The sequence below is a fragment of the Carassius gibelio genome, chromosome A23 (assembly GCF_023724105.1).
Source record: "Carassius gibelio isolate Cgi1373 ecotype wild population from Czech Republic chromosome A23, carGib1.2-hapl.c, whole genome shotgun sequence".
In the NCBI taxonomy this organism is placed as follows: domain Eukaryota; kingdom Metazoa; phylum Chordata; class Actinopteri; order Cypriniformes; family Cyprinidae; genus Carassius; species Carassius gibelio.
The window spans coordinates 8,715,372-8,743,097 of record NC_068393.1 but is presented as its reverse complement, the minus strand read 5'-3'; the positions used below and the strand labels follow the sequence as shown (position 1 = coordinate 8,743,097).

General features: G+C 37.9%; 1 protein-coding gene across 4 annotated transcripts in view; it reads left to right on the top strand.

Annotated features, from left to right (window-relative positions):
• The window catches only part of LOC127945181 (extracellular sulfatase Sulf-2), a 137,135-nt gene that overhangs the window by 55,728 nt on the left and 53,681 nt on the right, over window positions 1-27,726 (top strand). For 3 of the 4 annotated variants that reach the window (XM_052541788.1, XM_052541791.1, XM_052541792.1), the window contains exon 3: window positions 6,664-6,724. The exons of the other annotated variant lie outside the window; for it this stretch is intronic. The gene's annotated coding sequence lies outside the window, so the exon portion shown is untranslated. The remainder of the gene's footprint in view (window positions 1-6,663; window positions 6,725-27,726) is intronic. 4 annotated transcript variants of the gene reach the window in all.

Sequence of the window (27,726 nt, the reverse complement as noted above, 5' to 3'; positions counted from 1 at the left end):
ATTATTAAACAATACATTTGTATTTGATTTATTGTGCTGTGGTGAGATATGAAAGAGCGAGTGCTGATCATCCAAGGCTGATTCAGAACCATAGACACCTGAGGAGTGGTGAGGTCTTTCCATGAAGCTTTGTCGTTCTGAGTTTACACAGCTTGTTTTTGTAGGCAGATGAAGCATATAACACAATAACACTCAGAGAGGTGTGTGTCTTTATCCTTTAGGGATGGTGGGTGGTATGATATTGCTAATGTCATTAGTAGTTGTGCTCCTTAGGAACCAGGAATAATCCAGAGCAACAGTGCATGGCAACATCTAATCCACAGAAAACCCTGATTCCTTCAACCCTGAAAGTCCTTCTAAAGCCATTCTCTGGTCCATGTATCACACACACGCACACTGTTTCAGTAACCAGTAGAAACCTCATGCTTCCCTACTGTTACTTTTCTATATGGATCCACTTGCCCCAGGCATGTGAAAGGTGTATTACTTTAAGCGCATGTCTGGAATTTATAATAAGAGATTTACAGGGGATTTCTTCAGTGGGGCTGATTAAAGAATAATTGTGTTTCTACTTCAGGAACTCGAGCTGCGTTAAAAACGCTTTGGTAATGCCTTCAGCGTAACCGCACTGGATGGGCGAGATGTCACAGATGGGGTGACATAGTGACCAGGAAGCTTAAAAGCATGTGCGGTGAAAACGCAGTTGTCATTCGGCAAGTGTGTGTCAGTCGCTATATGTTTGTGAGTCTTATTTATTGTTGTTTGTCCACTTATAAGCTCCGTTATGTCAAAGCTTCAGTCAAGAGAAGCATTTGGTTGAGTAGGCAGTGTTCAGGCTGTGTGTTCTTCCCTGCCCATGCTATATTTCGGGTGGACACACACACAGTTTGTGTGTTTTCTGCTTGGGAGCGAACAAGCATTTCTCATGTTTCTTGCCCCGGTTTCGCAGAAGAGGAGCGGTGGCTGTGCTCGTGGGTTTCACATATGGATCTGGTGGAGGGAATGTAGACAGATGAGTCCCTATTTTTTTCCTTAACCATTAGATCTGCCAGTTGCATAAGAATCAGTTACACAGGCATATTATGCCTAATATTAAAATGAGCAGCAAAAATAAAGAGTGGAGCTTGCCCAGTCAGCTCTCGTGGGGCTTATTGTGCACTTATTATTGTGCACGCTATGAGGAATCCTACGAGGAGTGTCCATGCCTGGGATCTTGTGATTATGGTCCTGCTGCTGCTGAGGCACAGCAGCAAAGAATTACGCACATGATTTGGTGGATGGGTTGGAGACATCTGAGGAGGTCTAGTTGGTCCAACCTACCGTGTGCTTCTAGAGGAAGGTGGTTCTGCAGACCGTCATTCTCGCTGGATAGTCTTTGTCTAAAAATTGTCCTGACGCCTAAGGCCTAGTACTTCTGAGGGCCAGTCCTTCTGGGGAAGAGAAGTGGACACCATATCACTCGGTGCCCGTCTCTCCTCAGTGCCCTCAGGAGATCTGCCAACCCTGCTTGTGTTCCAGTGCGCAGTGGTCTCCTGCAAGCGCTTCTCTCAGTTACAGCCCGGAAATTTAGCAGTGCTAAGAGGCTCGCTGCCTCCAAGGAGGTCTTTATAGCAGCTAGTTCGGCCATCCCCTGCCAGTGTACCAGTTCATAGCACCGAGCTAGCTGCTTCAATTACACCAGAGGCCAGTCTCGAGAGACTGATTCCCTTAGCAGTCTAATGTGTCTCGGTGGGTCCTGCCCACTATAGAGTGAGGCTATAGAATACAGTTCTCCTCCACCTTAGTTTAACAGGATCATCCTCACTATGGTGGGTCCCAAAGTGTCTCTGGTTATGGAACAAAATTAGTTACTCTTTTCAGGAAGGAGGCCATCTATTTTAGATTTGCATCATTTTAAACACTCAGTCAGGTGATTGAAGTTCAGCACGCTCGCACTCAAACAAGTATCTCAGATCAATTGGCTTTGCACTCTCACCCCACATTTTCATGAAGTGTGTGGATGCTGCTCTGGATCCTCCATGAGTCCAGTGCATCCACAAACTCAACCACATAGAATGGACGGTGGTTCGACATCAAGATGTTGTTCTCACTCTCATGAAAGAGCTGGGGGCTTAAGACAGCAATGCCAAGAAAGGTGTGCTTTCTCCATTACAGAGGACCACTTATCTGGGCATGGTGTGGGTCAACCACGGTGCTGGCATGTTTGTCCCCTGCTAGGATTGAGTTGATCCTCTCGGCAGTTGAGAGAGTAAAAGAAGGGCTGTCACTTACTGTCAAGCAGTTTTAGAAACTGCAGGGTCTGATGGCAGCTGTGTCCAACGTGATTACTTTTGGCCTGCTGTACATGAGACCCCTACAGTGGAGGGTCAAGACCAAGGGGTTCTCCCTTAGGGGAAATCTGCTTCACATCCTCAAGGTCACAAGATGGTGCCTAGTGCCTTAGACATGTGGAAGAAACCTTGGTTCTTGTCTCATGGCCTGGTGTTGAAACTTCCTGTTGACATGTAACGCTAGCGAAGAATGCATCCATTGCCGGCTGGGGTGCGGTCATGAGTGGCCACCCTGCCTGCGATCCTTGGAGTGGCCGCCATTTTACTTGGCACATCAACTGCTGGTTCTGCACTGGGTCCCTGTCCCGCCGGCTCTGCCTCGGTCACCAGGTCCCTCTCCAGCACACAGACCTTGACCTTGTACACCACACTCCCAACCCCTCTGCCTGGCTGAATTGTAATTGTAGTTTGTTGAATGTTGGTTGATGCAAGCACATTTGTTGCCAGATTGTATCCCATTCCTGATCCTGTTTTTGAGGTCAATTCGGATCTGTTTTTGTTTAGTTTTGTATGCCTTTCTGTTTATTTAATTAATAATAGGTTTCACCTGCATTTGGATCCAGACCCTGTTTTTCCATGGTGCTCCCTTACCGCCTCATGACAATGACTCACTGGAAGATTGCTGTTATCTCTTTTTTAAACTATGAACTATTTTGGATGTGGGTGTCAGAAAACAAAGGAGGTGTGGAATCATCCTCATTTAGGAAGTCAGAGGAAGTAGAGAGAATTAAAGAAAGACGGAGAGGCAAAGACAAAAAGAGATATAATACTTTGTCGCTTGCTAACATGGGTGTTATCATGGAGTCTGTTTCACACGTCATGTTTATTCTTGCTTTCTAGACAGAGCAGCTCTCAGCTTGTGCATTATGCATGTAGCCGAACGCTGTTAGACAGGGAACGTGGCAGTAAATGTGACTCAATGAGTTTGCCACAAGTTCATTTCTGTATGTCGAGATTCCTCATGGGTGCCCCATTTCTTTCAGGTATACAACTTCATTTTTGTTGTTAATGGACAGGAAAGTAGACACTGGCCCAAAATCTGTATTTCAGAGCTGTTTGAGTAATATCTGACGGATCTTATTTGCTGCATAAGTGGATAAAAAGTGATGTTCAAACTGTAGGGTTTATTTGCCCTCTACAAATCAAATAGCTCTGTAAGACATTTTGGACGCATAAAGATGTCTGAATGGCTATCTGAGGATTATTGTATAAAATACAATGCAAATCATAATAGGAAATTGATGTGTGTGTGTGTGTGTGTGTGTGTGTTTGAGATGTTTTATTCTCAGTTAGTCTGTTGGGTAGCAGATGGTCTGACATTTGTCTCTTACTTCCGAATTAGCACAGATGTTCAACACACAATTAGCTCCAACATTAAAACTCAAAAATGCAATGGCTACATCACAATTACAGAAATTCAGCGCCGTTATAACGTGTGCCATAATCAAACATCTGAATCTTTTTGATTATATTGTGTAGGGATTTTGGGCATGTGATTAAATTATGTTTTGAATTGTTTGTGGCATAATGAGAAAACAAACAACACCTCAATTCATGCAGCTGGATGAGTAAATGTGCTTTTACTTTCATGGATCTTTGCCAGGCAAACAATAAAACAACTAAAATAATCCCACATATTCAAACCCCAAATTAACATTTAGGGCTCTCAGTATCTTAGTGACTTGGTCTTCAGAGTTGCCAGGTCTGCGAAAAACAAATCCATCCCAATTGCTATTAAAACTAGCCCCTTCACTTTTTCCCCAAGGTTTTTCCCATAGAGTTTTTCGGGTGAGATCGCTTTAACCCATGACAACAGTGTAAAATTAGCCCAGTTCTACAGGAAATACATGGACTTGGCAACACGTTTGGGCTTGGACTGTTTTTAAATGGACCAGTAAACAACTACTCAAAGCACCCTAACAACCACCTAGGTGCATGCTAAAAACACTCAACACACTAGCAACCATCCAGAGAACTGGTATAGTAAAATCCTGTATTGTATTATAAATAATGTGAAAACATATGATACATGGAAACAGTGTTAAAAAAATTTTTTTAATATACTTTGATAATTGACGATTTACCTTTACCTTCATCTTCATCTTCATATTCGTGCGTTTCTCCCACACCACGCCATGACACAGATATGTTGTGTATCCTTAAAGTCAAGTGATGTCTTTGTGACATGATCTGAGGCTGGGCGGCATAGTGTATATGAAAACTGAATTTTCATGTTAGGCAAACTGAAAAGAAAATATTACTTTGCCTGCTGTATATCATTTATGGAGACGGTGTATCATAGGTATGCTATATATTCAGCTTTCTGTGGGAGAGTGCAGATAATAAAAATAGAAGGAGAGAGTAGGAAGAGAGTGGAAGCGACAGAATAAAAGAAGCCTGTCACCTTGTCATATGCAGAGTTCACGAAGACCCACTTCTGCATCTTCTCATAAAGATATTTCCTCTCTGCGTGTTCTGTCATCATTAAAACTCCATCCAACTGAAGGACTGGAGAGGTGATGATGTGTACGTGTGGCTTCACAGCTTCCTCTGGGTGTGTGGATTCACTAGCCACTGCGACATCACTTCCTAGTTTGCATACATACACTTGTCTTTGTGTGACTATGCCTGCCTCTATCTGAGTGTGCACGTGTCCTTGCCTTTCCTCCCCATGTTCTGTTTGATTTATCCTCGATGGAGGGGTTTTAATGACTCCCTTCTGATCTGTTTGGTTGAAAAATGAGAGAAATTGCATCATTTCTTTCAATACTTGAGTAAAAGAAAGAAAAATGGGACATTGGGGCACTGTGCACACTCACACACACCGTTCAGGTCCAGGCATGTGTACTTTGCTGTTGTTGAAACTCATTTACTAATGTATGTTTCATCCTTTATGCATCGGTTGAATGCGTTTTTATATCCACAGCCTTGTTAAAATTCATATGACGAGATGAAATGAGTTGCGTCTAATTCCAGACTCCTGAGTATAGATATTTAGACTGGATACAGAAAGTGGTAATTAGTCTGAAGACCTCCTATAACTTGGCAAGAATTAGTAAGCGTCAATAATGGAAAAATTAAAGGGGTCATATGATGCAATTTCACGTTTTTCTTTCTCTTTGGAGTGTTACAAGCTCTTGGTGCATAAAGAAGATCGGTAAAGTTGCAAAGACTAAAGTCTCAAACCCAAAGAGATATTCTTTATAAAGGTTAATACTTCTCCATGCCCTCGTAAAACAGCTCATTCTAACCCGACCCCACATTTCTATGTCATGATTTGGGAAATTTACACAACACCAAACAAATATTGAAGCAAAGAAAGAAGGCAAAAAACCTTTTATTCTCGCTGTTGCCACTGTCGCCATGTTGTGGAGACATTGTTTCATTGTGAAAGCGAAAATACTTTGGTCTTCCAAAAGAGGATACAACTAGAAATCCGTTAACTAAAATTCAAATAAATAACAAAATAAATAATACAAATCAGACAACAGTAGTTTATCAGTAATCCTAAAAATAACACACATCCAAAAAAAAAAAAAAAACATAAGAAATGGTTATAAAAACTGAAACAGATGTGAAACAAGTAGTAGGGAAGAAGAGAAATAAAAAGCTATACGTATCCTTTGCCAGTGTTTTTTATACCCGTCAACCAAAATATTACATTTATTCAGCACTTTTCTTATTTTCCCCACAACAAATGGCCAAGCAAGCACACACACTGACAAGATACACGATATAGAACGAGACCAAATATGATCTCAGCACGTCTCCACACAGTAAACAAAACAAGCCTGAAATTAAGGCCACGAAAGGAACAAAGTCAGAAATTCATAAATTTAAAATTAATTTTTAATTTGTGACTATAATTTAACTAAAACAAGATTCACATGATTCATAAACATGGCCACAAAATAATAAATTATGGAAACAAATTCTTAATTTGTGGTGACATTATCTAGTTTTTCTTCCGCTTATCACACAAACTTTTACTTAAAGAAACATATTCACAACATATTTGTTTTGTAATAAATGGTATTCTACATAAGATACATTTTAAATAATCCCTATTTCATAAAAATATTGTTGGTCACCGTTTAGCCTTGTAAGACCCAGCTGTAATCGAATCAGTTCTAACAAAAGCTTTGTTTGGCTGTTAGACTGCAAAGTAAGTGGCATGATGAAACCATAATTAACACAATATTTGACTTTTTTCTTTATTCAATCAGTCAAAAACATTATTTTAAAACACGGTCCAAAGCCAATCATAGTAATTCTGGTTTCATATTCAGATTAATGACTGATTGTTTTTTTGTTTTTTGTTTTTTCTCCTCAGTGAATGTGGTTTTCACAACTCCACTAATTGTCTGGACAAGCAATCATCTCCTCTCCGTCAGGTAAGCGAGCAAACACTCTCCTCAAGTGAGCTGTGGTCTCTCCATCTCTCCACGGTTGAGTGTAACTCTTTCATCCTCCTAAACACTGTCAGTCAAACTCCTGCAAAGTTTCCAAACAGGAACCATCAGAAAGACTCTCACACACTTACAGTATTGCTAACCACACAGACACTCTGCTGTCTAGTACAGTCTCTAATGACTTGTAAGGCAGCTGTGGGGCATCTGAGCTCTGCTTTTCTTGCTCATTGATGTCTTCATGCTGTTGCCTGGATACTGGGGCCATAGAGGTGGCCTTGACCAAGAGGGAAATTAAATGACCAGTACTTATGTCTATCAGGAGACAAGCTTCAAAGCCTCCAGGGGTCCAATCTGACGAGTGTAAACAACTTTCTCATAAACATGTAAAAACATTTCCTCCCCACAAAACCTTCCTCTACTTCTAAGTGACTGAACTAGGCACAAAAAAATAGTCTATAGCAGAATCCAGACCATGATAATCATTGCTTTGAACAGAAGTGGTTGTATTGGTTGAAAAGGACGAAGTGTGTTTGTGCTTAGTATGTACTGAAGTACTCCACTCCTCTATTGCACATTTACTGCAGTATTAAGAGGATGCTCCTCATGTCAACATTAGTTTTGTCTTGGTAGGTACATAAATCAGAGTGGTACTCCATACTGTACATCCCTCCCCTCCATATGGTGCACCTTCCCACTTAATGCTGCCTGCCAAACAGCGTTGGGGGGTGGATTAAAGGCACCGTACATTAGACTATAGGTCAAGTTAATCAAGTCTGTAAATTAACAAATTAAATGCAATCAAATGCTCCAGCTACTTATTTATTGTGTACAGTTATGGTGCTTTCTTTGTTAAGCTCAAGCAACTCTTTGAAGTTGCTTTAGTAAAGTAATGCATTACTTTGAAATTGACAAGAAAATATATGAGTTACTTTTTTAAATCGCAAGTTACTTTAAAATAAGCATGCCCAGTCCAGGTGACAAAAACTAACACAAAAGTAACACAATTCATTGCTTTTGATAAAAAGTAACTAAGTAACACAATTAGTTACTTTTTTAAGGAGTAACGCAATATTGCAATGCATTACTTTTAAAACTAACTTTCCCTAACACTGGTAATAGTGACACGGTATATTCACACACACAGCACACACACAAAACAAGAATGCATTTCTTGTAAAGCAAACCATGTCGTCATGTAGAAGAAGGTCAAAACTGTGATTTTGAGGAGTTGAACAAATATTAGGCACAATGTTAGAGGTGAGAGACAATGAAACCTGATCCTACAGGTTCACTTTCTCACGTGGACATTTTCGGTCTCTTTTGGTGCAGTTTAATTACTTTTATTATTATAATTATTATTATGCTATATGCTTCTGAAAGCTGATGCTAGTTAAACTTTAGCAAATATACACATACTGTATATCAAATTTACCGATAGTCTTTCTGTTCTGGGATAATGGAAGAGAAATATTAAAATGATGATTTGATCTGCACTATATAGAATTTGTCCGATCAGATTCCCTATAGAATGACAACGTTTCGCCCTATAATGCATTTTATTTTTATTTTTATTTTTTTTAATGGGTCACCCTTTTGTTCTAATACAGAGAATCCAATTATGTCAGGTGAAAAGTGTTTAAGCTACTGTACTTTCTGTATTATTCATCACTAGTGTGTTATTTCTCACTACCTCTCCTGTTACATATATATCTATGACTGTGAGAAACTTAAACTCCCTCCAAAGTTGCCCTAAGAGTGAATCAGTGTGAATAGAAAGGTGAGAAGGACAATAATTATTTTTAGACCAAATTTATAAGCATTGTGTAGGTTGATCTGGTGATATTATAGAGTAGGATGTTGGAGGAGGTCTGTGAAGCATTTTGGCCATATATCACACAATAAATTCAACAGAAAGCTTTTGGAAAATGCAGTGTAAACCAGTAAGGTGGTTTATTTAATACTGTAGTCCTCAGATATTAATGGAAATGACTTCTGAACTACAGGACAGCCCTTGCAGTGTGTCATTTCAGCACAGCTAATACACCTCAACATCTTCCCTCGAAAATCACCCCAGATGTGGGCTTGTGCACATAACTGGCTAAACCCTAATTCAGACAGGAACCACTTTGGCAAGTTTACTTGAGTTTATTGAACACAATTTATCTTTGGCGGTATGGTTCCTTATGGGGGTTCTTGCTCCCAGAATAATTGAACATACAAGAGCTTTAACATTAACCCCTGGAACCATGAATTTAGAAATACACAATAATGAAGACTTTTAATAGTCTTTTAAGTCTTTAAAGCAAATGGTGATAATCATGTAGATGTGGCAGTGGTACGTCTATCCTGTAGCCTGGTTATGAAGATGGGTGTCTCTCCGCAAAGAGGTCCATGCCAGCTAAGATTTTTGGAAGCCTTAGTGATCTGAAACAAACAAGACAACAGCCAGAAGGTGCGCAGTAATGTGCTCATGCATATAATGGGGAGGGAGGGAGGGTTGCGAGTTGTTGAGCATACTTACCGAGCAGTAGTGACACGTATATATATGTCCCGTGTCTAATAGGAGAGATGTGGTGATTGGAGCGATTTGACAGCTGACCGCATCAGCTGTTCACAGCCTTGCCTCCGTGGCCTGACTGAACTGACGCTGCGCTCGATTTACCATAATTACATGTATGGGCCACAGTTGCAGTTCAGTTGCACAACAAGCAGTGTAAATGGGCAGGAAAATATAGGCTATTTGTTTTAATTTCTTGAATAGATGGCTTAACAAATCGTATCCTCTAGTATTAGAATAAAAGCCATTATTCAGCCATTAGTCTAAATGAGATAACCTCTGCTCCTTGTTTCTTCTCTATGCAAGCCTTGGCAAAATATGGAGGGATCTTTTCAACAAGACACCCAGTCAGATTGCTTTGAGGGAACCCATTCAAAATGTCAGTTTTCCCAGAAGGCAAACCATCTGTTCATTCAGATATTACAACGCTATCTCACGACCAATTCGTCCGTATTTTACGAGGTGGCTTATTCGTACGAATTTGTACGACCTCCCTCGTACAATTTTATACGATTTGTCTAAACCCCAATGACGGTTCGGTTTAGGGGCGGGGTTAGGTGTAGCTCATTGGTACAAATTTATACGAATTGTGCAACTCGTAAAATACGTACGATTTGGCAAAAATCATATGAATTTGTATGAGTGTGGTCGTACGAATTTGTATGAATAAGCCACCTCATGAAAAACTTACGAATTGCCGTGAGATCGTGTTGGATATTAGCGTAACCATCATCTCTATATCTTATTTGAAGCAGAGAGGATAGATAAAGAAGAAGGGGAAAAGTGTTTAACCAAAAATCTCTCCATCCGTTTGCTCATAACCAGCCTCCCATTCTGCCTTAATAAACTTCAGACCATCTGTTAATATTGATTCTTTATTAAAACAACATCCCCTATACAGTTAATTGAGTGTGAATAATCGGAAATAATCCAATGTGGAGACTTTTTGTGGTTTAATTAATTAATGCACGGCACACTGCACTCACCTACGGTAATCCCCATCGGATCTCTGCGACCGTTATAAATATACATTTCATATTCTCTTTCATAGTTTATGAAAGCCAGCGGGAGGCCGGCCGGATGCCACATGGGCCATCCTGAAACACAGGTTATGAAAATCAGAAAGACAGGAGGTTTTACAAAGAAGAGAAAACAGACATCTGCAAATGAATTCAGTGCTTTGGAATTGCATTTGGTCTGGATTTAGTGGATATTCTGAAATCCTTTTCCATTTAAAACAAGTTTCACAGTGTAATGGGGTTTGTTGTGCATTTTGAGTGTTTCTGGATTGTTGTCAAGTGTTTGTCCTCCAAAAAAGTTGGCGAGGTAAAGAAATGGAGGTGAAAGAGAAGTAAAAAGTGGAAGGAAGTCACTCGAATGACAGGAAGAGCTTGAGCACACCCTGGTAAAGACATTCGTCAAAAGATTTAACGCTGATCTTTTTTTATTCCTACCATTGTTTTCTTAATGCATCAAAAGTCAAGTTTGGATCTTGACCTTCCCTTAAAACCACAGGGAAATGGAAACAATAGCCTGGCTTTAAAAATATATATATATATATATTGTTTAGTGGGGGAAAACCAACAAATCCAGGTGGACTTCTATATATAAAGCTGCTTGTTCTCTGACACATTTCCACTTCAGAGTAAAATAAAACTTTTTCTGGTAATTGTGACTTAAAGGTCCCCTGAAACAAGCAGCGTTATTATATGTAATGACGTAATTTCAACTGAAACAGGAAGAGAGGGCAGGACATAGCAAGCAGAAGGGCATAGGGCATTTTGATTTACCCACTGCCCTATAAGAAAGATTAAACGCTATAAACAAACGCTATATCCTACCTGTGGAGTCTCTAAGAACGTCAGCCATGGGAAAACAGCACTTGATCTCCTACATGCCATACGAGGGACCAGACACACAAATTTCCCGCATGCGGAACCGGAAAACAAGGAAGCTCCGTGATGTGATTCATTACAAAGCAGGTATATATGCTCTGCCTTTAGCTGTGATAGGCTCAATACATTTTACCTGAAGCAACCAATAGTAGCCCGAAACCAAACATCTATACTGTCACATATAAAAGAAAATGGGAGGTTTGTATCTTGGCTGTTTAGACATGAATTAGATGAGCTTTATTAAAGATTTACAGAAGATCTGCATTAGTGCATCAATGCTAAATTTCTCTTTTCAAAATTGTGTCTTGTTTATTCCACGTTTATATTTCTGATGTTTTTGTCTACATTTACCTGTTGACAGGTTGAACGGCCTGTCTCCAACCTTTCAATGCATCTGATCCTCCACCGCCCCTGCTGATAAAATATAGGCCGAGAGCGAGAAAGAGAGTCATTGATTTTGTCACTTAACTCATTTTCAATGATTTGTCAGAGGGAGACACTAAGCTTTGTCAATAAAAGGCCACACACTGTTGCAGAAATGCCACCGTGGCGACATTCCAGAAGATTACTGTGAATCTGTCCCTGCAGAAATGCATTATAGATCAGCCACGTGAGGCTTATTCCTTCTCAAGTGTCTCCGGTGTTTTGGCAGTTATTACTTTAACTACATTTCTCAGTAGTGAGGTGAGATTGTTGCTGTTCTTGATACGTAATCAGAATCAGGGCAGTGTTATCAAACATAACATTATATTTTCTTTGACGATATTATAGCGATCAAGCTAGTGTCTAGCAGTTCACTGTTAGCCGTTCAGAATCAAGAGTCCATGATTTTTGATTTGAATCAGTTCTGAATGGTCTGAATCTATTTACTGAAATAAAGTGGTTTCTGAACTGGCAGAAAAGTACATTTCTATATTGGTTCTCAATAGTTTCTCAGTAGCTCAAAAGTAGATTATCATACAAAACTGAATTTTAAATTTCGTGCTCTGGGCAAATTAATAACTGCACAACACATTTGGAACGGTTCAAATCATGACATTGAAATTATATATAATAGATGTTTTGTTATGTTTGCTACATTATTGCATATAGCTTAACCAAATCTCTCCATCCCTATGCAAATTCTTTTAAGCTGAATATTGTTTTTTCCCCACTAGTATATATATAAAAATGGTGTTGAAATTCTGAAGTATAAATACTGTAGATGTAGTATTTTCGGAAAAACTTTAGATTAGGGAACACTATTCATTATTCACTATCTCTTAGTTAATAGTGAATATGTAGAGTATAATGAAAGATGACGGAAGGACTTGAGGACACATAGTCAATCCCAAACCCTGTGTTTGTCTGTCTGTTTGTTTGTTTGTTTATTTTGTGCCTTGTCTTATGTGGTAACAAGACAAAGTGATAAAAAGAGAAATAAAGAGTGAGGAAACCAAGGCAGGAAAAGTTATAGAAGGCAACATGAGCAGAATATGCTCTCTGTTGTTGTCAAGGTACTAAATATAAGCCTTTCAAGTGTCTGTGAGTACGTGGGTGTGCATGAGTGTATGTGTGCTCGCAGGCAAAAATCTCCCACAAAACCCTTCTTTCTCTCTCCTGCTGATAACATGATTGTTTAATAGATTTGAGTAGCAATAAAGGGGCTTGATTTTGGGCTAATGAACTAGCAAGGAACTTCAGTTAAGTGCCTGTAATCTGCTGTTGCATGAATCGCTAACCTCTTCAGAGGAGAGATTGCACAGATAGGTGTGTGCTGCAGTAACGGGTTGTTGATATGCTGAATTTAGCAGCAGTGTGTGTGGGAGTTGGACTAATATTTAAAATGCAAGGTTAATGTGTCCATAAATCAATTGTTGTTTACATTTCATTCATAAATGTGTACTACCTTAACTTCATTTCACAGAAAATACAAACAGAAGAAAAGGGGTGGAGCTACGTAAGGTCTACACACATGTGGCAATGGGTCTGATTGAAACACTGTACAGAGTGATAAAACAACTCTTATTCCAGTTAAAACAGGACTTAATCTAGGCACTGCTGTCTCTGTGCATTTCCACTAAAACATGCTAGATTTCCGTGAAACGAGTGTCTCATGTAAAATGCACACACCATTGTGCTCCAGGATTGTAGCAAATGATTAACATGAAGATGCATGCTTATATCACCACAGCATGAGTCACATTGTTCACAGCTGATAATTTTTAAGTGCTGCCCGTTTGTTCCGAGGCAGTAGAAGGGCTTTGGACACCGTGTGTGATGAAGAAACATAGATGGAACATAGTTTGCGTTTGTTGTACTGTACAATTCTGCACAGTTTCCATAATAGAATACTAGCGAGTATTTAAAATAGTGTGCAGTATGCATCAATGAATGAACCGCATGAAAACATTACATTTAGTAGCATGCAACTTTTTCAAAATTGGGGGAATTTTTTAGTTTTATAAAAAAATTTGTTCTGTTTTCTTACCATATAGTCTAACCAAATACACTACCTTTTTGACAGTAAAGACATTTATAATGATACAAGATATTTCTATTTCAAATAAATGCTGTTCTTTTGTACTTTCTATTTACTAAGAAATCCTGAAAATAATAATAATAATAATAATTATCATGGTTTCCCCAAAATAAAGTAGCACAGCTATTTTTAACATCGAAAATAATGTTTTTGAGGATCAAATCAGCTTATCAGAATGATTTCTGAAGGATCATGTGACACTGAAGACTGGAGTAATTATGCTGAAAATACAGCTTTACATCACAGGAATAAATTACAATTAAAATAGAAAATAGAAAAAAAAAGTTATTTCAAATTGCAATAATATTTCACAATATTACTGTTTTTACTGGATTTTAATTTGATATAGTTATAATAAAAGACAACAGTAAGACTGGAAGAGTCCAGTTGCTTGCTTCATCCTACTGAAGATGGATCAACCCAGTCCTGTTCTTCATCCAGTCGTGATCCTTTTCCTCTTTGCCACACTATTTTCTTTGCTTGATGATGTGTTTGTCATGTGTTTCACACATATTTTCCATCTATCTGGCCACACTTCATTGTCTCTTTCTCTCCCTTCTTCCAGATTGTGATATAATTACACAATCAGTCCTGCCATGGTGAGGCATTATTTTTTTGGGCAGTAGCTACCTGATCCTTTAGTTGGTGTGTGTGTGTGTGTGTGTGTGTGTGTGTGTGTGTGTGTGTGTGTGTGTGTGTGTGTGTGTGTGTGTGTGTGTGTGTTTATAAGCAGACTGTAGCCAGATCGTTCTAAATTGGACTTACTCTCAGAGGCACACTAAACACACACATAATCTTTTTTGAACACATGGTATACCCGGACACACTCTGAGCTATTAAAAGCAGGCCATTATTATGGCATGGGCTTTTGTATTTGAATTGAGTCATTAACTCTTCCTTTTAAAATTCAGAAGAGAAAATAAATGACAGTGTAAAAATAAATCTAGATAAATATCTTGAAATATGAGATCATATAGTGTGTTAATGAGCAAAAAGTGTGGGGAATGTGAGGGGGTGTACCTGTGCTTACATTGTGCTGTGATTGGCTGATTGCTCTGTCAGATGTACTGTCCTCCTCATGTCAGGAGTCCACCACACGCCACAGCTCTTAAAGTCATCCTGGGAAGTGTTTGTATACAGTCAGTGTGTTATGTCTGTGTATATGTTGTGTTCAATACCTTATTCCTTTATGTGTAGTAGAGTTTGGCAGGCCTCCCTCGAGGTTGATTGTGTTCTTGCATGCCTGAGTGACCCTGCAGTCACACACACGCTCACACAATCACCTCTCGTCCACTCCTGTGTGTCAGCTCTGCTCTGTCTCCCTGTCCTTCCTGACACACACCCACAACATTTACAATACTATGACATTATCACACAAATTACACAGTTTGATGATTGGTATAAGTATTATTATTTTTTGTATGTAATTTTGATCTGTGCCTTTTTCTTGTTCCCACAATGAGCTATTCTCCTATTTTGTTTTATTGTTCCTTTGGGGACATTTTCAGAAATACAGGGGAAATATCTGTGATCATTTGAGGGAAAACTAAACCTGCCCAAACACACATTAAGTATTATGATTTGTATTTGTTTTGTATGGTTTTAGTTGCTGTTTAAAGTATTTTTTTTTTTTTTTTTTTTTTTTTTTATGGTTTTGCATTGTTGTTTATTGCTTTTGCTTTGTTTTTGTTTTGTTTTTGTTCATTTGCATGAATTTGTTTGGTGTTGTTTGTTGTTTGGAGATTTTTGTTTGTTTTGTCTGGTGTGGTTTGTGTTTCAGTGGTTTGTTTGTTTTGGTTTGTTTTATATAGTTCTATTATGTGACTTTTTTCTTGGACCCCCAAAGAGGTTTAGTCAGGTTTTTATTATTCCTCTGAGGACATTTTCTGAAATATGAAGAAATTTCTTAACGGTGAAAACAAACCTGCTCACACACACATATTTAAGGATGTTTACAGAGTGTGTGAGTTTGTCACTTTCCTCTCATTTCACTGGCACACAGGACTTTAAAGTTATTGAGTGAACCAACTGAACTGATCTCAGAGCTGTGCAAAATCTGAGTTCTGTCTGTGTTTGTGCTGGACAGCTGCTCTGAGAGCAGTATGTGTTTTCCTGGGAACATTTTTAGACTCGACCGGATAAAAGGATCTGGCCAGTTCTGATGGTTCTTTGATGTCTGCCTTTGTTCTGCCCGCTATGTGTGTGTGTGTGTGTGTGTGTGTATTTGATGTCGAACTGTATGTGTGTGAGCCTCTTACTGCACAGAGGTAGAAAGAGGTAGAAGCATCAGATTAGAAAAGTGTGCACTGTTTTTTTGTGTGTGAGTAGTGTGTGTTTGTGTAGGCTAGTTTGAAATTGATCTGGGGTCTTCATTTTTCTTCCAAGGGCATGGCCGTGATGTCGGAAAATTGAGCCAATTTCAAAGTGGAATAGTATGAAAAGGGATCTGATTGATTTTTTTAGGCTTACGCCAATATCATTTTTATTTTAGGTCTTTTTGCTGCTTTTCTTCATAGCGTTGTGTAGAGAGAACAGGAAATGATGAAAGAGGATAAGAGAATGAGATCAGGAAGCTGCTCATATGAGTACTTAATGTGTCAGAGCATGAAAATATCAAGAAAATACTTTATACTTAATGGCCATTCAAACCTGTTACTGAAAAGGTAACAGAGTGGAAGAATAGAAAAAAAATATTTATTCATTCACAATCATGACACTTGGGCCAAGAAAAAAAAAATCTGAAATTAAATGATTACCAAGATTATTATAATTTTTAAAATCTTTTTAAATACAGTTACCAAGATCATGTGTACTCTTAATCAGATTATGTTTATAACATAATATCTTTATGCAAATTGTTTTACTGAATAATTAGAATAATAAGTTTAACATAATGATTATCTAGTTATGAAAAAATGTCACAAAATGCAAAGACAGTTCTGCCTTTTTAGAAAATCCACAAAAGCTTTTTATTAAGAGACATACTTAAACCATGTATTCATTTTAGTAGAAGTAAAAATTTAGGTAGGGGTAGATTTGGAAAGCAATATTTAAAAAATAATTATTTAAAGATACAATTTTAATTGAATTTGTATTACAGTATATGAGTGGAAAGTCATGGGTTCTCAGATAAAAGTGTTTACCGACATCTGGCCATGAAGCAAGTCTGTTCTCATCCTCAATAACCTCTTGCAGCAGTATTACTTTCAAAGTTGACTCATGAAATAAGTTTGCATGGGAATTCTGGATCATTCTGTATCAGTATTCAGTCGATACACACAGAGTTGAGTTGGCTCCACCCAGTACATTTCCGCAGAAATCTCCGTCATCAGAGAGCAAATATCTGTTGCTTTGAGCTCTCAGAGTTTAATCAGACTCATCTCAAGTGAGCTGCAGTGATGCTGCGGCTGTCCTGCACGACTCACTGCACAGGCTACAGGGGAAGCTGGGTGTGTGTGTGTGTGTGTGTGTGGGTGTGTGTGTGTGTGTGTATGAAGAGGAGATTGATGAGTTAGATGCTTAGAAACTAGCACAGCCAACACATCAAAAGTTGATTTGACAACAGCTGCACAGAAATTATTTATGTCCGTATTTATTTATTTTAATGTGACTCAACAGACTTGAGTTTAATATGTATATATTTACATTTAATATTACATTTACATTTATGCATTTAGCAGACGCTTTTATCCAAAGCGACTTTACAGTGCATTCAGGTTATACTTTTTATTTTTATTTTATTTTTTATCAGTACTTAATTAAATTAATACTTTTCAGCAAGGATGCATTAAATTGAACTAAAGTGAAAAATTACTAACAAATTAATAATATAGAAAGAATATAATTTATAAAGTGTAAGCGACTATCACAATCCCTGTCTGTGTTTCTTGTGTCTCTGTTCATGGACTCTTAGTGTGCAGCTCTGTCTTCAATAGGCACGTTTCCATTACCCTTCAAACTGCGCAAACTGAAATTGAGAATCGAAAATACGCCTAATGAAAATGGCAATATATCGAGAGAAAAAAAAAATGATTTGCTCGCATGAGGTGGTTTTTCAGGCAGTATGAAAAAGGAATAATTCACAAAACTTTAATGGATTTTTTTTTCTTCGCATTTACAGGTCACAATGCATATGTAAATATTAAATGTTAAAAGTAATGCGAACATTCTTCATTGTACTATAACCTCCAAGAAACACTTCATACAGTACGTGGCCATATAAGGGGCTTTCCCTAGCATTAATGCTTAGACAATTTCCACAGCACATGTCTGCGGTGCAGTGTGGCTCAGATACAAACACTGAAGCTAATTGTGGCCACTCTAATCAATGCTTGTGTTTATTCCAGCCGCACCACACACGTTTCTGCAGTGGCTCTCTGTGCTGCTTTTGTAAAGATACACGCATAAGCTTCCTTTGAATAGATATAGCCAAAATCCGTCAAAATCAGTTGCCACGACTTATTGCGAGAACCAAAAGGTTATGTTTTAGTCACAAAATATTTGTTAATGGAATCCTACTTCGCAATACGTTTTTATCGACATTTATAAAATATTGCCATAGTTTCTGTAATGGAAATGTGCCTGTTGTTGCTTTGTTCCCCTTATGTTTGCCAGCTGCTCTGTCCCTTGTTTGTTGCCATGGACACTCATTGGACCACACCCATCTGCGTGTTAGTTTCCATAGTTACTCTTTAGTTGATTGGTTCAGCTCAGTATATTTACCCCTGTGTTTCAGTACTTGTTTGTTAGTCATTGTTTCCTGTTGATGCTCTCATCTTGGATCTCGGGTCTTTTTAGTGGTGGGCATAGATTAATTTTTTTAATCTAGATTAATCTCACTGTAATCTTGGAATGAATCTAGATTAATCTAGATTAAAATGGCTCATTTGAATTCTGCCAAAGGCATTCAGAATATGTGTGCTACCCAAATAAAATAATGACTTAAAGTAACGTTAAGTCTTTGAGATTTAGACATTAGACCAGTGGCTCATCTCCTCATCTCCTGTTTCCAAAATGCATCACAAAGTGCTTGAGAAAGCTGTAAACTAATTCCACGTTGCACAGGGTGCAAACAACCTTACGCCTGTTTCACACATACTATGTCTGCAGTGGGTATGCGTTTCGTATTTTTTTACGATTCCAGCATTCACGCGGTTACGGTCCGTCAGTGCGTTCCAGCGATCGTTTGCGTACTGCACCACACACGTAATGCACACGGACTGCATACGCACTGCAGACGAATTATGTGTGAAACAGGCGTGCGTCTTGACGAGGTTTCCATTGTGAAGCTTCTTAAATAATAATAATTCCCTGAAGCATCCCCGGTGGCTTCAGCTGCATCCATGTTAGCACGTCACGTTTGATGTGGTAATTTCACAGTAGGCATACACAGGTTTAAAGGCTCGCTCTCGCCCCCTACAGTGCAATTTGGTTAGGCATACATCCGCCCCAAAATATCAAGGTGAAAATCAGCTTGCCTAGTATAGTCCCAGCTCTCAACCCAACTTTGAGAATAGATTAACAGTGATATTTTTTTTATTGCCCGATAAGAGTCTCCCGTTAATCCAGCACGTTAACGCCGATAATGGCCCACCACTAGTTCTTTTATAGTACAGAATGTACATAATTTTAAAAGGAAAGAGTCATAATGACTTGTTTCCAAAATTGATGAGCAACCTAAATATTGAAATTAGAAAGAAAATCGAGAATACTCCACTGATATATGTATCATGATATTGTTCCATCGATAATTAACAGATAGAACTTGAATCAATCTGAATCTGTAACTTTCCATTAATGCAGTTCAGTGAAGGTCAGTGTTACAGTGCTCAGATCATGGCTCGGGTGAGAGGGGACAGACATCTGTGTTTCATATTGTGCCCTGCTATATGCGCTGACACGCTCTCTGTTCCTCTCTGGGACTTTGTAATGAAAGTAATAACACTTTCCCAGACACACAGACAGACTGTTGGGAGAAAGGGCTAACTCAGCGTGGCCCCTGAGATGTCTTTCTCCTGCCCCTAGACCTTTGAGCTGATGTGACGATGGCCCAGGGCGCCCAGTCTTTCCTCTCTGTCCTTCTCTCTCACACACACTAGGATTGAGCCAAGACTGACTGAATGGACGGAGATGAGAAACGAAATAAAGATAGATACGAGAACTGGGAACACAGAGAAAGGAGTGGAAATGGATGTGAGGAACCTCTTTAGCTCCTGAATGAATATATAATTGATTTTGTGCAGTGACATTTTACAGACATATTAGTTTTATGTCTGCTTTAACCTTATGGTCAAGCCTGATCTGAAGACAGTAATGGCCAGTGTTTCTAGGTTAGATTTTACTAGGGGTGAATAAATGCACAGACTTCAAATGAGAGTCGAAAAATACTTGATAAAAGTTGACACTTTTAGGACAAACTCCTCACCTGATCTCTCGTTCTCCAGAGAGGAGGCGCAGACACCTTTATGGCACTCTCTTTTGCAAGCGAATAATGTCCAATTTCATATAATATAAAATAACTTATATTTTATTTTAAGAACATGAAGCCCGTTTTAGTACCTTGCCATTTTTTTTCATTGTGCCATTATTTTCACGACGGTTTAAGCACCTTCTGGAATACACCACCGGAATACATGCTGTATAAATATTGTTGAATTAAAATTCAATGTGTGAGGTTCAGGACAATAAAATAAGTAATAAAGTCTGCATTCTATGATATGTTTCCTCCAAGGCCGTGCCTGCTGTCAGTTTTTAACCGATCAAAGCCTGCCCATAGAAGGCAGTGACCTTAAATCAAATTCATGATGACAGTGGGAAAACATTTCAGGTGCAGTTTCCCTGATGCAATGTTAGCTGACAGAGCTCTGACTGAATGCAAACATAGGTTTAGAATTAGGGTTTCGTTTATGTGATATTTCACAGAAATGTATGTGTGTAATCGTTTAGTATTTGGGGGATTTTGGCCCTTCAGAGCTGCTAAAGCAAAATATGAGAATTCCTCAGAGGAAAGTGGTTTGGCTCAACAGAAGCAGAGCAGATGCTGTGTTTCACCAAGTCTAGATTGCCTCCAAAACCATTCCTAATTTAAAAAAATCCCAACCAGCTTTACTTAGCATCAAGAGCCATCAGACATGCTATAAATGAGATTCATGACATCAGATCATTTTTAGTGACATCAAGATAAATAGTGAGTTTCCACCTTGCTCAGTTCTGTCAATATTGTTACATAATGTGTAACAATGTGCATCAATGTTATTTTAAAGGGTAGCTTTTATTTGATTTTTTATTATTATTATTATTGTTTTGACAGCAAGTCTTCTTGTAACTTTGGTCACACTTTACTTTTAGGGTCCAATTCTCACTATTAACTAATCATTAACTATGACTTTTGCCTCAATTAACTCCTTGTTTGCTGCTTATTAATAGTTTATAAGGTAGTTGTTAAGTTTAGGGTATTGGGTAGGATTATGGATGTCATGCATTATATGTACTTTATAAGCACTAATAAACAGCCAATATGTTAATAATAGACATGCTAATAAGCAACTAGTTTTTAGTGTGAATTGGACCCTATACTAAAGTGTTACCGTAACTTTTAAAGGTGCTAAATCATTTTAATATAATTATTATTATTTATTATTATTACAAATTTAAATTAGAATTTAAAAATAATTTTACACTTTTAATCAGCAAGGACACATTCAGTTGATCAAAATTGACCGTGAATATTCCTGTTTTATTAAACTTATTATTTTCACTTCAGCAGCAAATCAGCATATTATGATGATTTCTGAAGGATCATGATGATCATGACACTGATGACTGGAGGAACGATGCTGAAAATTCAGCTTTGCCTCACTGGAATACATTTAAATTGTACAAATATTGCACAAAATTACATTTTTACTGTGTTTTTGATCATATAAATGAGCCATGGTGAATTCCATTCTTTCCAAGCATAGCGTGTTTGTTCCAGGCAGCTTCTCCAGCGCTGATGGGTTGTTAGTAATAACTAAACACAATGACTCGAAAAAGCATTGTTAGTCTGAGTGTGTTCGTGTGTATCATATTCATAATGTGTGTAATTTGGCAGCTGAGGAGGTGCCGCGGGGAGGTGAGAGGGGAGGGAAATGAATGAATGTGCTCCGCGTCGGGAGTTTCATCCATAAGCTCCCCAAAGCACCGAAACAGACGTGATTTAGCACCTTTTACCTTCGCCTCTCTCCCCACCACAGGCCACTGCATTCATCCTACTGTCAGCGGCCTGCTTCATCAGCACTATCCACTGTGTGTGTGTGCATGATTCCATAGTGAAGGATATTAGCAAGTAAAGTGCAACAGTGTGTTAGGTGTAGTGACAGCTTAATAACATAAGGATGAATAGCTGAAATGTGTGTGTAGCCTATGGATAAAAAAAGATTTTCCAGAATAGCTCAGAGGCTAATAGGGTGTCTGCCTCATCAGCGTACACCCTGTAACAGTCTGTTGATGGTTTAGAAATAGAATGAATGAAAAGGATAGAAAATCGGACATGAAATCACTTTTTAGTGTCTCTGCATGCAGTGTGTGTTTCAGGACGAGTGGAGATTGTTGGAGAAGCCAGTTTTACACTGGAGCTTGTCGAGATACAAGCTAATCATAATTTCAAGTTGCGAAGCTATGCTACAAGCTGATGACTAATAAAAAGTAGCTAACTTTTTTTAAGCTACTACTGTATATCCAGTGTCACAAACAGAAAGCAGGGATGGTGGAAAACAGTAAGAACAGTAGAAACAGTAGATTGTTACTTGTGGTTCGTTACACTGGTGTAGAGGATAGTGGGTTTGTTTTTATGAGAAAGAAATAGATGGATAAAAAATGGAGACAGAGAAAGCACGGCTGTGGGTGAAGAGAGGGGAGCAGGTGGGTTTTTTCATTGCGTTATTTCAGTTCGACGGTATGTCTCTCTCTCTCTCTCTCTCAATCTCTCTTATGAGGTCACGGCATACAGCTATTCAAGAGCATTAAACTTTACAGTGGTTTGCAGGGAACATGCGGTTTTTGTAAGAACATGTGTTCAAATCACATCAGAGCTGATATGCTTTCATTTTTAGAAAGCAAATACACCTTTAAGAAAAAGATGAATGTACACTTTAGGGTCCTTTTTAACATAGATGTACTGAATGGGTTGCAGGACACTTTATTTCGCATTATTTACAATTAAATCCAAATGAGTTATAGTTATATTAAATGCAATTAGCATAACTTTAGAGTGCTTGTTTGACCCTGTAAAGTAAAGTAAATCTTGTGTATGATTTCATAATGACTTCTGTTGTCTTTGAAATGGTGTAGTGCTGAATGTACTGTACTTACAAGCATTTATGGTAAACTAAAATATAATGTAATTTCTGTTGAAACTTTTATATCATGCTTTAGATATATTTGTAATTACAATTATTAACTTTTAACTTTAAATGAAATGTTAGATTCACACTACGGATACAATTATAAATATAGTACTTTGCATGTTAGTCAAAACATTAAAAAAAAAAATGAAAAAAAAAAAAACACATACATTTAAGAAACATAGTCATGAAACAGAACTCTCTGTTGTTAGACTATTACATAATAGTTGGAATATTTGGAGATTCTTTAAAGATTTCTGTCACTAAAGCTGTTTAATTATACTCTTGGTTTAATTGCTTGGTTTGAATCCGAATTCATTCCCACCCCTTTCCCATTTTCACATTGTATTATTTGGCTCAGAATCACAGTGTGTTTATGTCATCAGTGTTACAGCATTGCTAGGTTACGTCTCAAACAGCAAAAAAAATTAAAGCATTGTTTCTCACTCATTTTTTTCTCCTTACGTTGATTTCCTTTAGTCCTTCACTACCAAAACATTATCTCAGAGTGAATACTGTCCTTGAACAGCACAGTTTGTCTAACACACACACTTACTATCTGCTTCTCTCATCTAAGGAGAAAATAGACAAAACCCTGAAATCATGAGTAAGGAAAGTTGGTATCTAGATGAATCTGTATCTTGAAGGATGAGCTTCTTACCACTGTCTTGCTCTCTTTCTATTTCTCTCTCTCCGTCGGGAGTGGATCTTGTTTCTGTGGCGCCTGGGAGACTCAGTGTTTGTCTCCACTCCGTCCTCTTGCTCTCTCCATCGCTTACTTCGTTCTGCAGTCTTTACACTTTCTCATTCTCCTTAAGGGGATAGTTCACTCAAAAATGATTATTCCGTCGTCATTTGCTCGCAGAATCCTGGATGACTTTGTGGAAGGCGAAAGGAGAATTTTTGAAGAATGTAATGGTAGCTGTTTACCAAACAATAACAATACATGAGAACTGAAGCTTTAAATCCCTAAAAGGACATAAAAGTATCATAAAAAGTTGTTCGAGATTACTTGTTTGCTGGATTCCAAGTCTTCTAGCACCGCACGATAGCTTTATGTGAGGAACAGATGGAAAATTAAGTCATTAATCACTAATAATCAAGAAAAAAAATTATAATCTGACAATAAATTTGTCAATGATTAGTTCAGAACAGTTTTGTGAACCAAATCAACCAATTAATAGACCAGATCTGAAAGTAAGATTTTGCGTGAATCTGTGCATGAATTTCTCATGATCACAGAAATGAAATCTAGTGTTGATGTCAAATTTTAATTAAAAGTTAATTAAAACTTTAAAGCTTTTTTGAAACTTGATAGCTCCAAATACCTTTTCATTTAATTTAATTAACAAAGGCAAACACCACATTCTTCAAAATTTCTCTTTCTATGTTCCATTTCTGAGGGTGAATAAACAATAACAGTGTCTTCATTTTTGGGTGAACTATCCCTTTAAGAATTTAATTTCAGGAATTCAGTCTCAGAGGTCTCATCTGTATGTAATTCCTTTCATAAACACATCATGTCTGAGTGTGGGCTTGGCTTGGAAATTATTCATTATGAAATAAGACATGCCATATTTTATGTGTCATATGAGTGTTTGTGTGTCTGTGTTCTGTCGTGTGTGCCGTGTCCCTCATTTGGGTATGGATTTCACTTAAAGCCCTTCTCTGCTGGGAGCGACAAATCATGGCAATTAGGCTGATGTGGACGAGGTTATGCTATGCATTATTAATCAGTCTGGTCATTAGTGCTCCAGTAGCACACCCAGAAAGCAGATCTTATATCAATAGGCTAGCGCCAGGGCTCTTTAGCTTAGCGCTGGCTTTAGCAGCAGGGTTCAGATGGAGATCTGGGGCCAAAAGGGGTTAACCTCCCGGTGGGCAGTTTTCCAGCAAATGGGGGAGCTTGGGTAAAGTTTAAATGATGGGCTCAACATGTTAGCACTTGTGTGTGTTTACAGGACTTTGTGCGCACTGAGAGTCTCTAAACGCATGCTGTGTTGATATAAATGTTGGGTTAAAAAATGTCAGCCTAAAAATATAAGCCACTTGTTTTGCTGAATGAGATCAAGTGAAGAGGTTGTTTCGGGTAACCTTTCTCTACAGAAAAAAGATGCAACAATCAGAGCTAGTGATGACTGTTTACTTCTAGCTTGCTAAGTAGGGAGTTTTGCCATCAAAACACTTTGTTTGTGAATTTTGTTACATGTATATTTTTAAATTTTGTAATTATTTTAAAATTAATAGTGTACATATTTGGTTAAAATCGATTCCCTATTTTCATTTTCGAAACTTTTTTTGGTTGGTCCGATCGATTGTGCAATCGATTTTCGAACTAAAAGTGACAGCCCTAGTTATTAATGACATAATTTTGCTATTTGGGTGAACTATCCCATCAAGATTTTGTTCTATTTCTTCGGTTCAATTCAATTCAAGTTTATTTGTATAGCGCTGTTTATGATACAAATCTTTACAAAGCAACTTTACAGAAAACTAAGTTTCTACAATATATTTAGTAGTTGTAGCTTATAAGTGTTCACTGTCAGTTTATGTGCATATGACATACTGTATGTGCATATGTGCATAAAAATTTATATAAGACTGTTATGAGTCGGTCATGAATCCCCCCCCCCCCCAGTTTTCTTGTTTTAATTGCATTAGTTAATCTTTTTTTCTTTCTTTCTTTCTTTTCATTGTTTATCCACATTCGTTATTCTTTTTTTTCTTGTTTTTGTTAGCATTTATTTTTCATTTTCATTTTCAGTGTTGATTCACATTTGTTTTATTCATTCGTTTATTTTCTTGTTTTTGTTTGCATTTGTTAATCTTTCTTAGCGATAAAATAGACACCATATCAAGTAAGTTCAAGTAGTAATTTTCATTAGTAATAAGTAATTAGTAATAAGTAATAAGTAATTAAAGCTGCGGTAGGGAACTTTTGAAGCTCTAGTGGTTAATAAACAGAACTGCTTGCGTCTTGCGGAAGAACATCGTAGCCGGAACTACTTCTCTCTGTTTATGTCTATGAAGAATCACAAAGGTACTGGGTTACTCCGCCGCGGTACCCCGAAGCAATCTAAAATAGTCCGAATATAAACACTTATTATAGGTGCACCCTAGTGATTCAGGACAAGCTAAAAACACGGTTTGGAAAATGGATTCATGGTGTACTCGCTTATTATGTTCATTTTTCTACATTTTAAACACAAACAAAGTTACGGACCGCAGCTCTGATTGGTTGTTTCTTACCGGGAGCGATGTATTCCTGCAAATGGCAATAGGACCACTGGGAGGAGCAAGAGGAGCTTGATTTTTTTCACAGATTATCTGTCTCATATTCTACTGTCAAGACATAACGACATGTTTAACAAATATGTAAAAAATATTTTTTTACAAAAGTTCCCTACAGCAGCTTTAAGTGTTAGCAAAGACTATATTATATATGCCTAACTCGGCATCAGTTCAAATACTCATTAACATCTTATTACCAATACTGCACAAGACTGATATGGTTACTTTAAATTTTAGGACTGACATTTATAATTGACCTTAATTGTAACAGAACAGTAACAGAATAATGCTGGACTGCTTTCTTACAATTGTACAAAGTCAAAATACTTTTTGTAGTCTATTTACAAACTTTCGCAGCATTTTCACACATACAGGAGATTATGCAATCATCACATGTCCGCTTGCAATTAATTAATGCTTGATTTACATTCATTTTGACATTCATAAAAGCACATCATTGAGCTGTTGGCGCTGAATGTGTCATCGTTGAGCTGACCACCTGTTAGCAGTACCACTGTTTCAGATCATGTCTTTAATTCGACTTTGTGCTGTATTGTAACTGGCTATATGCCGCCTCACTGACCCCAGGTCAGCCGCTCACCGGCATGATTCACAGTGCAGACAGGATTACAGCTGAGCTTGTTTAAACAGCCACATTGACTGATCCAGGATCAGTGTGACAGTGAGGTCAGAGAGCTTTGAATTTTGTCTCTTTTCACTAATCCAAGGACTGAGGTGAATTTTGCTGAGTTTTCAGAAGTGTTTGAGTGACTTGATAAAGAAGAAACACTCACTCTTGCACACACTTATCATTTCCCAGGTGTAGTCGGGCAGCTGGTATCAGGATGATGGGTGGATGAGATGAAAGCGTAGGCTGGGAGTTTTGCTGAGTTTGAGATAGTGTGTGTGTGTGTGTGTGTGTGTGTTTGTATAATTGAAGCTGTAGTTAAAGACATGATTAATATGCAGTGTAGGCAGAGTGACAGAGGTGTGTGTTTCATCAGAGCTGTGCTGTGTAATGGGGGCCTCTATATTATTTCCATATGTATTCACATACAACATTATGTTAAGCAGAACTCAGCCTCACAGACTGTATATGCGTGTAGTAATGAAGGTGCACAATTTAAGTTGTTAGAGTTGTTTGGTTAATCATTAATTCATTATCATTCTGTTCATTTTGCTTGTCCATTTGTTTGTGAGTTTCTTTGTTCTTTTTTTTTTGTTCTTCTTTGTTTCTGCTCATTAGATTTTTTCATTGTTTATTCATTTGTTTGTTTGCTCTTTCTTTCTTTTCCATTCTTTTTCATTTAGTTTTTTTCATTAATTTGTTCATTAAT